This window comes from Oryctolagus cuniculus, chromosome 10, assembly GCF_051225735.1.
Source record: "Oryctolagus cuniculus isolate XC-2025 breed Fujian yellow rabbit chromosome 10, ASM5122573v1, whole genome shotgun sequence".
NCBI lineage: Eukaryota > Metazoa > Chordata > Mammalia > Lagomorpha > Leporidae > Oryctolagus > Oryctolagus cuniculus.
This window is the reverse complement of record NC_142876.1, coordinates 74026130-74039201: the sequence shown is the minus strand read 5'-3', so window position 1 is coordinate 74039201 and position 13072 is coordinate 74026130. Positions and strand designations below refer to the sequence as shown.

Below are 13072 nucleotides of genomic sequence, written 5' to 3'. Positions count from 1 at the left end.
AACGACACAGGACCCTGCGCTGTTCTTTCGTCTGCTCGGCCCTCCCCGGGTTTGCTGCTGGTTCTTCCCGGGTTGGCTACCGTCCCTTCCACCTCCGTGGAAGGGCGGTTCCCCCTGCCACATTCCCCACTTCCGCGGGGGAGCGGCACACCGCCGGCCGGCCAGCCGGCTCTCTCGGGGGCTGCACAGGTGTTCCCCTTAGATGTTCCTGGTGCATGTTGTCTCTCTCCTCCTTTATAGTCCTCTTCCGCCAATCCCAACTCGGCTGCCCACACGCCAAGTACGCTGCTCTCCTCCAATCAGGAGCAGGATCAGCTCCTGGAGGTCATCACTCAAGTTGGCAAGAGGCAGCTGCATAGAAGCTGTTTTCTCCTCTCCCAGAGCCATATTGTGGGAGAGCAGATGCATAGAATAAGTCTTAATTCCAGTAACTCAGTCCAATCCGAGTTGCTCCCCACAGAGACCACAGGCTGTGTGCTGCCTGCCTGCCACGGACCCTCTGTCCCGGGGAGGTCCTGTGGGCACGCAGCCTGTGGCCGCGGGTCTCTGCCTGGCCTGCCAAAAGGGTGCCCCGTTTGGATGCTGTGTGAGTCAGGGCTGATGGGGGAGAGGGGGACAGAGAGAGGAGAGAGAGACAGAGAGAGAGAGAGAAAGAGAGAGAGACGTGTAGGTGTTGGTGTAAGTCAGAGACAGAGGGAGAGGGTGCCTGTATTGCCTGCGAGGCTTGGTGTGGGGTCCCTCCTTTGCGCTCTGGAGGGCTTCCGCGGCTGTGGCGCGTGGCCGCCGCACGGCCAGGTGGCGCAGAGGGCCCGCGGGTTGGGCTGCGCGAGGCACCGGGCCCTGAGTGGTGGGCAACCGCGCCCTGGCGTCGTCTTCGGGCGGTGGTCGTGGTCGTGGTCGTGGTCACAGTCATTGGGCTCCCTGGGAGACAGGAGCCCGGGAGGGGCGGTGGGAGTGCAGGTGCCGGGAGCTGTGGGGAGCAATCCGGACTAGACTAAGTTGCTCGAATTAGGACTTATTCTATGCATCTGCTCTCCCACAATATGTCGCTGGGAGAGAAGTAAACAGCTTCCGCACAGCTGCCTCCAGTTCAACCAATTAACTGTAGGACTTGCTCCTGATTGGAGAGCAGCGTACTCAGCCGAGTTGGGATTGGCGGAGGAGGACTATAAAGGAGGAGAGAGACGGCATGCACAGGGAACATCTATGGGGAACATCTAAGGGAACCCGTGCAGCCCCCGAGAGAGCCGGCCGGCGGTGTGCCGCTCCCCTGCGGAAGTGGGGAATGCGGCCAGGGGGAACTGCCCTTCCACGGAGGTGGAAGGGATAGTAGCCAACCCGGGAAGAACCAGCAGCAAACCCGGGGAGGGCCGAGCAGACGAAAGAACAGCGCAGGGTCCTGTGTTGCTCCTCCACGAAGAGGGGGAGCGACATAATGGTGCCGTGACTCGGATAGCAAACTTAGGAGGGAAGAAACGGGAAGAATTGGGAAAATATCGGAGAGAGAGACTAGCAAACAGCCTAGGGAAATTACCGGAGAGAGAGACTAGCAAACAGCCTAGGGAAAAGCCGGACGAAAAGGGTGCCGGAAGAAGCTATTGAAAGCCTAGGCATAGACTCGGATACGGACTACGGGGGGAAGCTGGGAGAAATCTTTAAGGTCGAAAGTGAAAGCTAGAACAAACAGACTCGGACGCGGACTGTGGGGAGAGGCCAGGAGAAATGAGGGAGGAATATCGTTGGAGGAAAGCTTGGGGAAACATACCGGGTAGAGAAAAATGTTAGGGAAATTGAAGCCGCGGGGGGCAGGCCAAGGCGGAAACGAAAGCCACTTTGGGATTCTCAAGTTAGCCCGGGAATAGGGGGCGAAAAGTTAAAACCAGAAGCTGAGACGCAAGCCAGATTGGGATCCGTCTGATTAGCCCGGGGAGCAAAGGACGGGAAGCCAAATCGTGGGGCGGAGACGTACGCTGGGTTGAATTCGCCAGGCTAGCCCGGGGAACTTAGATTGAATCCTAGTGGCGGAGACGCAAGCTACGCTGTGTTACTCGCGGAAGCCGCCGCGTGCAGAGAGAGCACGGGGCGTGAATAGATAGGGAACGCTGGCGTAGGCCGTGGTTTAGACGCGAAAGGGTTAAGCGTGGAGACCGCGGAGCGCGCGAAGCCGAGCCGCGCAAAGCCGGGAAGCTGCGCAGATGAGAGAGGCGCGCGGGCTGAAGCGGCGCAGAGCCGGGAACCCGCCGGCGGGGCGAGGTGCCGGAAAGCTGCGGGGATAAGAGAAACAGAAGTTTGGAAGTGAAGTAAAAGAGAAATGGGAATGCTGGAAGATAGAAGTGAAATGGGAGAGGTAGGAATGCCCGGAGATAGAGAAATAGAGAAAAATAAGGCCTCCCCTCAACATGCCAATTAGAAGGCTTGGATTCGGTCTGCCTGAATTAAGGCGGTAAGCGCCAGCAAAGCTCGACCAGAGTATGAGCTGCAGGTCACCGAAGATAGGCACAAACCAACACTAATAAGTCTCCCCCACAATACGGCAATGAGAAGGCTTGGATTCGGTTTGCCTGATAGGTTTTGTAAACACCTGCAGGCAGTTCTAGCAGAGCAGAGCATGCGCTGCAGGGCACCGAACACAGGCACGCATCAGCGCCTAAAAACCTCCTCACAATGGCGAAGAGAGGACCCGGATTCGGTTTTCCTGATTGATAGGACTTGTAAGAGCCTGTGGCAACTCTAGCAAGTACAGCAGAGTGTGTGCTGCGGGACACCGAAGACAGGCGCGTATCAACGCCAAAAAATAAAAAGAAAGGGGGATCTGTGGGGAGCAATCCGGACTAGACTAAGTTGCTCGAATTAGGACTTATTCTATGCATCTGCTCTCCCACAATATGTCGCTGGGAGAGAAGTAAACAGCTTCCGCACAGCTGCCTCCAGTTCAACCAATTAACTGTAGGACTTGCTCCTGATTGGAGAGCAGCGTACTCAGCCGAGTTGGGATTGGCGGAGGAGGACTATAAAGGAGGAGAGAGACGGCATGCACAGGGAACATCTATGGGGAACATCTAAGGGAACCCGTGCAGCCCCCGAGAGAGCCGGCCGGCGGTGTGCCGCTCCCCTGCGGAAGTGGGGAATGCGGCCAGGGGGAACTGCCCTTCCACGGAGGTGGAAGGGATAGTAGCCAACCCGGGAAGAACCAGCAGCAAACCCGGGGAGGGCCGAGCAGACGAAAGAACAGCGCAGGGTCCTGTGTTGCTCCTCCACAAAGAGGGGGAGCGACAGGGAGCTGCTGGTGCGGCGGGCTGCGGGGTTGGGGCGGCCGGCAGGGGAGCGCCCTGGCGGGCGGTGAGTCGCTGGTTTGGGGTTGGAGGGGGCGCGCTGGATGGCGCGGGGCGTGGCCTGTGTCCCGGGGTGGGCCCCGGGGTTGGCGGTGGGGCTGCGGCAGCCGGGGACAGCTGGCCGGCCCGCCCGTGCCCGTGCCCGTGCCCGTGCCCAGGCCCAGGCCCGAGGCGCGGGCGGGCTGGGGCTGCCAGGTGGAGGGGTCGGGCTTCTGCCCCCTGCTGGAGCTGCGTTGGGGGTCGCAGGGGTCCCGGCGTGCGGGCTGGCGGATGGGGGCGTGGCTAGGCAGCCAGCCAAAGGCGAGCAAAAGGGGAGGGTGCCGCGGGGCAAAAGCCTACAGCACCCGGTATTCCCAGGCGGTCTCCCATCCAAGTACTAACCAGGCCCGACCCTGCTTAGCTTCCGAGATCAGACGAGATCGGGCGCGTTCAGGGTGGTATGGCCGTAGACGCCAGAGGCCGCCTCCAGGCCCCTCTTGAGTGCGCGCCAGCACAGCCGCCGCCGCCGCCGCCTCCTCCTCCTCCTCCTGCCCGCTCCCCGCTCTCACTCCCATTCCCATTCCCATTCCCATTCCCATTCCCACTCCCGCTCCCGCTCCCGCTCCCGCTCCCGCTGCCGCTTCTCCTCCGCCTCCTCCCTCTTTTCTCTTCTCTTCTCTTCTCCTCCTCCCCCCCCCTCCTCCTCAGCCGCCCTCCGCCTAGCCCTGCACCAGTGCCCGAACTCCAGCCCTCCGCCTGCCCAGCCCAGGACCTGCAGCACCGGGCGCCCAGTCGGCACGCTGCCGCCAAGCCAAGGGGAGCCAACCTCCTCCGGCTGCCGCTGGCCACAGGGAACTCCTACTCTCTCTTTCTAGGCCGGATCCCCTGCCTGCCGCCATCGCCCAGCCACACGCCAGCCGTGCCCGGCAGCCTCCACGCCTGCCCAGGGCTGCGCCCCGCGGCTCGCGGGTCCCGGCACCAGGGGGTTCGGCGCCCCACACCACCGCGGCCCGGGCCTTCCCTCCTACCCGGCCGCCAGCAGCCCCCCCACCGCTGACGCACAGGTCGCCCGCCCTCCCCCGGCACGGCCGCCGCGCCTCCACACACTCCCACGCCGCGAGGACAGCTGAGGGCCTGGGGACCCTTGTCCCCGCTCGGTCACGGGGGCCCAAGTGGGGCAGCAGGTCGGGAAGGAGGGCGGCAGCGCACGGAATCACCCCCGCCGCACGCTCGCGTGGGCACTCACACACACACACACACACACACACACACGCCTACACAAGGGGCACACAGTCGCACACCCCGACACCCTTCGTGGCACAGAGGGATTTCCGTCCTCAGCGCCCGTTCCCTCACGGGAGGGTGGGGCGCTTCAGCGCGACCCGCACCCTCCAGCCCGGCAGCCAGTTCGAGACTGTCGCTCCCCCTCTTCATGGAGGAACGACACAGGACCCTGCGCTGTTCTTTCGTCTGCTCGGCCCTCCCCGGGTTTGCTGCTGGTTCTTCCCGGGTTGGCTACCGTCCCTTCCACCTCCGTGGAAGGGCGGTTCCCCCTGCCACATTCCCCACTTCCGCGGGGGAGCGGCACACCGCCGGCCGGCCGGCCGGCTCTCTCGGGGGCTGCACAGGTGTTCCCCTTAGATGTTCCTGGTGCATGTTGTCTCTCTCCTCCTTTATAGTCCTCTTCCGCCAATCCCAACTCGGCTGCCCACACGCCAAGTACGCTGCTCTCCTCCAATCAGGAGCAGGATCAGCTCCTGGAGGTCATCACTCAAGTTGGCAAGAGGCAGCTGCATAGAAGCTGTTTTCTCCTCTCCCAGCGCCATATTGTGGGAGAGCAGATGCATAGAATAAGTCTTAAATCCAGTAACTCAGTCCAATCCGAGTTGCTCCCCACAGAGACCACAGGCTGTGTGCTGCCTGCCTGCCACGGACCCTCTGTCCCGGGGAGGTCCTGTGGGCACGCAGCCTGTGGCCGCGGGTCTCTGCCTGGCCTGCCAAAAGGGTGCCCCGTTTGGATGCTGTGTGAGTCAGGGCTGATGGGGGAGAGGGGGACAGAGAGAGGAGAGAGAGACAGAGAGAGAGAGAGAAAGAGAGAGAGACGTGTAGGTGTTGGTGTAAGTCAGAGACAGAGGGAGAGGGTGCCTGTATTGCCTGCGAGGCTTGGTGTGGGGTCCCTCCTTTGCGCTCTGGAGGGCTTCCGCGGCTGTGGCGCGTGGCCGCCGCACGGCCAGGTGGCGCAGAGGGCCCGCGGGTTGGGCTGCGCGAGGCACCGGGCCCTGAGTGGTGGGCAACCGCGCCCTGGCGTCGTCTTCGGGCGGTGGTCGTGGTCGTGGTCGTGGTCACAGTCATTGGGCTCCCTGGGAGACAGGAGCCCGGGAGGGGCGGTGGGAGTGCAGGTGCCGGGAGCTGCTGGTGCGGCGGGCTGCGGGGTTGGGGCGGCCGGCAGGGGAGCGCCCTGGCGGGCGGTGAGTCGCTGGTTTGGGGTTGGAGGGGGCGCGCTGGATGGCGCGGGGCGTGGCCTGTGTCCCGGGGTGGGCCCCGGGGTTGGCGGTGGGGCTGCGGCAGCCGGGGACAGCTGGCCGGCCCGCCCGTGCCCGTGCCCGTGCCCGTGCCCGTGCCCAGGCCCAGGCCCGAGGCGCGGGCGGGCTGGGGCTGCCAGGTGGAGGGGTCGGGCTTCTGCCCCCTGCTGGAGCTGCGTTGGGGGTCGCAGGGGTCCCGGCGTGCGGGCTGGCGGATGGGGGCGTGGCTAGGCAGCCAGCCAAAGGCGAGCAAAAGGGGAGGGTGCCGCGGGGCAAAAGCCTACAGCACCCGGTATTCCCAGGCGGTCTCCCATCCAAGTACTAACCAGGCCCGACCCTGCTTAGCTTCCGAGATCAGACGAGATCGGGCGCGTTCAGGGTGGTATGGCCGTAGACGCCAGAGGCCGCCTCCAGGCCCCTCTTGAGTGCGCGCCCGCACAGCCGCCGCCGCCGCCGCCGCCGCCTCCTCCTCCTCCTCCTGCCCGCTCCCCGCTCTCACTCCCATTCCCATTCCCATTCCCATTCCCATTCCCACTCCCGCTCCCGCTCCCGCTCCCGCTCCCGCTGCCGCTTCTCCTCCGCCTCCTCCCTCTTTTCTCTTCTCTTCTCTTCTCCTCCTCCCCCCCCCTCCTCCTCAGCCGCCCTCCGCCTAGCCCTGCACCAGTGCCCGAACTCCAGCCCTCCGCCTGCCCAGCCCAGGACCTGCAGCACCGGGCGCCCAGTCGGCACGCTGCCGCCAAGCCAAGGGGAGCCAACCTCCTCCGGCTGCCGCTGGCCACAGGGAACTCCTACTCTCTCTTTCTAGGCCGGATCCCCTGCCTGCCGCCATCGCCCAGCCACACGCCAGCCGTGCCCGGCAGCCTCCACGCCTGCCCAGGGCTGCGCCCCGCGGCTCGCGGGTCCCGGCACCAGGGGGTTCGGCGCCCCACACCACCGCGGCCCGGGCCTTCCCTCCTACCCGGCCGCCAGCAGCCCCCCCACCGCTGACGCACAGGTCGCCCGCCCTCCCCCGGCACGGCCGCCGCGCCTCCACACACTCCCACGCCGCGAGGACAGCTGAGGGCCTGGGGACCCTTGTCCCCGCTCGGTCACGGGGGCCCAAGTGGGGCAGCAGGTCGGGAAGGAGGGCGGCAGCGCACGGAATCACCCCCGCCGCACGCTCGCGTGGGCACTCACACACACACACACACACACACACACACACACGCCTACACAAGGGGCACACAGTCGCACACCCCGACACCCTTCGTGGCACAGAGGGATTTCCGTCCTCAGCGCCCGTTCCCTCACGGGAGGGTGGGGCGCTTCAGCGCGACCCGCACCCTCCAGCCCGGCAGCCAGTTCGAGACTGTCGCTCCCCCTCTTCATGGAGGAACGACACAGGACCCTGCGCTGTTCTTTCGTCTGCTCGGCCCTCCCCGGGTTTGCTGCTGGTTCTTCCCGGGTTGGCTACCGTCCCTTCCACCTCCGTGGAAGGGCGGTTCCCCCTGCCACATTCCCCACTTCCGCGGGGGAGCGGCACACCGCCGGCCGGCCGGCCGGCTCTCTCGGGGGCTGCACAGGTGTTCCCCTTAGATGTTCCTGGTGCATGTTGTCTCTCTCCTCCTTTATAGTCCTCTTCCGCCAATCCCAACTCGGCTGCCCACACGCCAAGTACGCTGCTCTCCTCCAATCAGGAGCAGGATCAGCTCCTGGAGGTCATCACTCAAGTTGGCAAGAGGCAGCTGCATAGAAGCTGTTTTCTCCTCTCCCAGCGCCATATTGTGGGAGAGCAGATGCATAGAATAAGTCTTAATTCCAGTAACTCAGTCCAATCCGAGTTGCTCCCCACAGAGACCACAGGCTGTGTGCTGCCTGCCTGCCACGGACCCTCTGTCCCGGGGAGGTCCTGTGGGCACGCAGCCTGTGGCCGCGGGTCTCTGCCTGGCCTGCCAAAAGGGTGCCCCGTTTGGATGCTGTGTGAGTCAGGGCTGATGGGGGAGAGGGGGACAGAGAGAGGAGAGAGAGACAGAGAGAGAGAGAGAAAGAGAGAGAGACGTGTAGGTGTTGGTGTAAGTCAGAGACAGAGGGAGAGGGTGCCTGTATTGCCTGCGAGGCTTGGTGTGGGGTCCCTCCTTTGCGCTCTGGAGGGCTTCCGCGGCTGTGGCGCGTGGCCGCCGCACGGCCAGGTGGCGCAGAGGGCCCGCGGGTTGGGCTGCGCGAGGCACCGGGCCCTGAGTGGTGGGCAACCGCGCCCTGGCGTCGTCTTCGGGCGGTGGTCGTGGTCGTGGTCGTGGTCACAGTCATTGGGCTCCCTGGGAGACAGGAGCCCGGGAGGGGCGGTGGGAGTGCAGGTGCCGGGAGCTGCTGGTGCGGCGGGCTGCGGGGTTGGGGCGGCCGGCAGGGGAGCGCCCTGGCGGGCGGTGAGTCGCTGGTTTGGGGTTGGAGGGGGCGCGCTGGATGGCGCGGGGCGTGGCCTGTGTCCCGGGGTGGGCCCCGGGGTTGGCGGTGGGGCTGCGGCAGCCGGGGACAGCTGGCCGGCCCGCCCGTGCCCGTGCCCGTGCCCGTGCCCGTGCCCAGGCCCAGGCCCGAGGCGCGGGCGGGCTGGGGCTGCCAGGTGGAGGGGTCGGGCTTCTGCCCCCTGCTGGAGCTGCGTTGGGGGTCGCAGGGGTCCCGGCGTGCGGGCTGGCGGATGGGGGCGTGGCTAGGCAGCCAGCCAAAGGCGAGCAAAAGGGGAGGGTGCCGCGGGGCAAAAGCCTACAGCACCCGGTATTCCCAGGCGGTCTCCCATCCAAGTACTAACCAGGCCCGACCCTGCTTAGCTTCCGAGATCAGACGAGATCGGGCGCGTTCAGGGTGGTATGGCCGTAGACGCCAGAGGCCGCCTCCAGGCCCCTCTTGAGTGCGCGCCCGCACAGCTGCCGCCGCCGCCGCCGCCGCCTCCTCCTCCTCCTCCTGCCCGCTCCCCGCTCTCACTCCCATTCCCATTCCCATTCCCATTCCCATTCCCACTCCCGCTCCCGCTCCCGCTCCCGCTCCCGCTGCCGCTTCTCCTCCGCCTCCTCCCTCTTTTCTCTTCTCTTCTCTTCTCCTCCTCCCCCCCCCTCCTCCTCAGCCGCCCTCCGCCTAGCCCTGCACCAGTGCCCGAACTCCAGCCCTCCGCCTGCCCAGCCCAGGACCTGCAGCACCGGGCGCCCAGTCGGCACGCTGCCGCCAAGCCAAGGGGAGCCAACCTCCTCCGGCTGCCGCTGGCCACAGGGAACTCCTACTCTCTCTTTCTAGGCCGGATCCCCTGCCTGCCGCCATCGCCCAGCCACACGCCAGCCGTGCCCGGCAGCCTCCACGCCTGCCCAGGGCTGCGCCCCGCGGCTCGCGGGTCCCGGCACCAGGGGGTTCGGCGCCCCACACCACCGCGGCCCGGGCCTTCCCTCCTACCCGGCCGCCAGCAGCCCCCCCACCGCTGACGCACAGGTCGCCCGCCCTCCCCCGGCACGGCCGCCGCGCCTCCACACACTCCCACGCCGCGAGGACAGCTGAGGGCCTGGGGACCCTTGTCCCCGCTCGGTCACGGGGGCCCAAGTGGGGCAGCAGGTCGGGAAGGAGGGCGGCAGCGCACGGAATCACCCCCGCCGCACGCTCGCGTGGGCACTCACACACACACACACACACACACACACACACACGCCTACACAAGGGGCACACAGTCGCACACCCCGACACCCTTCGTGGCACAGAGGGATTTCCGTCCTCAGCGCCCGTTCCCTCACGGGAGGGTGGGGCGCTTCAGCGCGACCCGCACCCTCCAGCCCGGCAGCCAGTTCGAGACTGTCGCTCCCCCTCTTCATGGAGGAACGACACAGGACCCTGCGCTGTTCTTTCGTCTGCTCGGCCCTCCCCGGGTTTGCTGCTGGTTCTTCCCGGGTTGGCTACCGTCCCTTCCACCTCCGTGGAAGGGCGGTTCCCCCTGCCACATTCCCCACTTCCGCGGGGGAGCGGCACACCGCCGGCCGGCCGGCCGGCTCTCTCGGGGGCTGCACAGGTGTTCCCCTTAGATGTTCCTGGTGCATGTTGTCTCTCTCCTCCTTTATAGTCCTCTTCCGCCAATCCCAACTCGGCTGCCCACACGCCAAGTATGCTGCTCTCCTCCAATCAGGAGCAGGATCAGCTCCTGGAGGTCATCACTCAAGTTGGCAAGAGGCAGCTGCATAGAAGCTGTTTTCTCCTCTCCCAGAGCCATATTGTGGGAGAGCAGATGCATAGAATAAGTCTTAATTCCAGTAACTCAGTCCAATCCGAGTTGCTCCCCACAGAGACCACAGGCTGTGTGCTGCCTGCCTGCCACGGACCCTCTGTCCCGGGGAGGTCCTGTGGGCACGCAGCCTGTGGCCGCGGGTCTCTGCCTGGCCTGCCAAAAGGGTGCCCCGTTTGGATGCTGTGTGAGTCAGGGCTGATGGGGGAGAGGGGGACAGAGAGAGGAGAGAGAGACAGAGAGAGAGAGAGAAAGAGAGAGAGACGTGTAGGTGTTGGTGTAAGTCAGAGACAGAGGGAGAGGGTGCCTGTATTGCCTGCGAGGCTTGGTGTGGGGTCCCTCCTTTGCGCTCTGGAGGGCTTCCGCGGCTGTGGCGCGTGGCCGCCGCACGGCCAGGTGGCGCAGAGGGCCCGCGGGTTGGGCTGCGCGAGGCACCGGGCCCTGAGTGGTGGGCAACCGCGCCCTGGCGTCGTCTTCGGGCGGTGGTCGTGGTCGTGGTCGTGGTCACAGTCATTGGGCTCCCTGGGAGACAGGAGCCCGGGAGGGGCGGTGGGAGTGCAGGTGCCGGGAGCTGCTGGTGCGGCGGGCTGCGGGGTTGGGGCGGCCGGCAGGGGAGCGCCCTGGCGGGCGGTGAGTCGCTGGTTTGGGGTTGGAGGGGGCGCGCTGGATGGCGCGGGGCGTGGCCTGTGTCCCGGGGTGGGCCCCGGGGTTGGCGGTGGGGCTGCGGCAGCCGGGGACAGCTGGCCGGCCCGCCCGTGCCCGTGCCCGTGCCCGTGCCCGTGCCCGTGCCCAGGCCCAGGCCCAGGCCCAGGCCCAGGCCCGAGGCGCCTGCGGGCTGGGGCTGCCAGGTGGAGGGGTCGGGCTTCTGCCCCCTGCTGGAGCTGCGTTGGGGGTCGCAGGGGTCCCGGCGTGCGGGCTGGCGGATGGGGGCGTGGCTAGGCAGCCAGCCAAAGGCGAGCAAAAGGGGAGGGTGCCGCGGGGCAAAAGCCTACAGCACCCGGTATTCCCAGGCGGTCTCCCATCCAAGTACTAACCAGGCCCGACCCTGCTTAGCTTCCGAGATCAGACGAGATCGGGCGCATTCAGGGTGGTATGGCCGTAGACACCAGAGGCTGCCTCCAGGCCCCTCTTGAGTGCGCGCCCGCACAGCCGCCGCCGCCGCCGCCGCCGCCGCCTCCTCCTCCTCCTCCTCCTGCCCGCTCCCCGCTCTCACTCCCATTCCCATTCCCATTCCCATTCCCATTCCCATTCCCATTCCCATTCCCATTCCCATTCCCACTCCCGCTCCTGCTCCCGCTGCCGCTTCTCCTCCGCCTCCTCCCTCTTTTCTCTTCTCTTCTCTTCTCCTCCTCCCCCCCCTCCTCCTCAGCCGCCCTCCGCCTAGCCCTGCACCAGTGCCCGAACTCCAGCCCTCCGCCTGCCCAGCCCAGGACCTGCAGCACCGGGCGCCCAGTCGGCACGCTGCCGCCAAGCCAAGGGGAGCCAACCTCCTCCGGCTGCCGCTGGCCACAGGGAACTCCTACTCTCTCTTTCTAGGCCGGATCCCCTGCCTGCCGCCATCGCCCAGCCACACGCCAGCCGTGCCCGGCAGCCTCCACGCCTGCCCAGGGCTGCGCCCCGCGGCTCGCGGGTCCCGGCACCAGGGGGTTCGGCGCCCCACACCACCGCGGCCCGGGCCTTCCCTCCTACCCGGCCGCCAGCAGCCCCCCCACCGCTGACGCACAGGTCGCCCGCCCTCCCCCGGCACGGCCGCCGCGCCTCCACACACTCCCACGCCGCGAGGACAGCTGAGGGCCTGGGGACCCTTGTCCCCGCTCGGTCACGGGGGCCCAAGTGGGGCAGCAGGTCGGGAAGGAGGGCGGCAGCGTACGGAATCACCCCCGCCGCACGCTCGCGTGGGCACTCACACACACACACACACACACACACGCCTACACAAGGGGCACACAGTCGCACACCCCGACACCCTTCGTGGCACAGAGGGATTTCCGTCCTCAGCGCCCGTTCCCTCACGGGAGGGTGGGGCGCTTCAGCGCGACCCGCACCCTCCAGCCCGGCAGCCAGTTCGAGACTGTCGCTCCCCCTCTTCATGGAGGAACGACACAGGACCCTGCGCTGTTCTTTCGTCTGCTCGGCCCTCCCCGGGTTTGCTGCTGGTTCTTCCCGGGTTGGCTACCGTCCCTTCCACCTCCGTGGAAGGGCGGTTCCCCCTGCCACATTCCCCACTTCCGCGGGGGAGCGGCACACCGCCGGCCGGCCGGCCGGCTCTCTCGGGGGCTGCACAGGTGTTCCCCTTAGATGTTCCTGGTGCATGTTGTCTCTCTCCTCCTTTATAGTCCTCTTCCGCCAATCCCAACTCGGCTGCCCACACGCCAAGTATGCTGCTCTCCTCCAATCAGGAGCAGGATCAGCTCCTGGAGGTCATCACTCAAGTTGGCAAGAGGCAGCTGCATAGAAGCTGTTTTCTCCTCTCCCAGCGCCATATTGTGGGAGAGCAGATGCATAGAATAAGTCTTAATTCCAGTAACTCAGTCCAATCCGAGTTGCTCCCCACAGAGACCACAGGCTGTGTGCTGCCTGCCTGCCACGGACCCTCTGTCCCGGGGAGGTCCTGTGGGCACGCAGCCTGTGGCCGCGGGTCTCTGCCTGGCCTGCCAAAAGGGTGCCCCGTTTGGATGCTGTGTGAGTCAGGGCTGATGGGGGAGAGGGGGACAGAGAGAGGAGAGAGAGACAGAGAGAGAGAGAGAAAGAGAGAGAGACGTGTAGGTGTTGGTGTAAGTCAGAGACAGAGGGAGAGGGTGCCTGTATTGCCTGCGAGGCTTGGTGTGGGGTCCCTCCTTTGCGCTCTGGAGGGCTTCCGCGGCTGTGGCGCGTGGCCGCCGCACGGCCAGGTGGCGCAGAGGGCCCGCGGGTTGGGCTGCGCGAGGCACCGGGCCCTGAGTGGTGGGCAACCGCGCCCTGGCGTCGTCTTCGGGCGGTGGTCGTGGTCGTGGTCGTGGTCACAGTCATTG

General features: G+C 66.4%; 4 non-coding genes across 4 annotated transcripts; all 4 read right to left on the bottom strand.

Moving 5' to 3' along the window:
• Positions 1–3664: 3664 nt before the first annotated feature.
• On the bottom strand, positions 3665–3783 carry LOC149124005 (5S ribosomal RNA). The gene has a single exon (XR_016215232.1). It is a non-coding gene; the product is annotated as a 5S ribosomal RNA (ribosomal RNA).
• A 2327-nt stretch (positions 3784–6110) lies between these two features.
• LOC149124004 (5S ribosomal RNA) lies at positions 6111–6229 on the bottom strand. Its single transcript, XR_016215231.1, has one exon. It is a non-coding gene; the product is annotated as a 5S ribosomal RNA (ribosomal RNA).
• A 2337-nt stretch (positions 6230–8566) lies between these two features.
• On the bottom strand, positions 8567–8685 carry LOC149124003 (5S ribosomal RNA). Its single transcript, XR_016215230.1, has one exon. It is a non-coding gene; the product is annotated as a 5S ribosomal RNA (ribosomal RNA).
• Positions 8686–11046: 2361 nt separating this feature from the next.
• On the bottom strand, positions 11047–11165 carry LOC149124002 (5S ribosomal RNA). The gene has a single exon (XR_016215548.1). It is a non-coding gene; the product is annotated as a 5S ribosomal RNA (ribosomal RNA).
• Positions 11166–13072: the final 1907 nt, after the last annotated feature.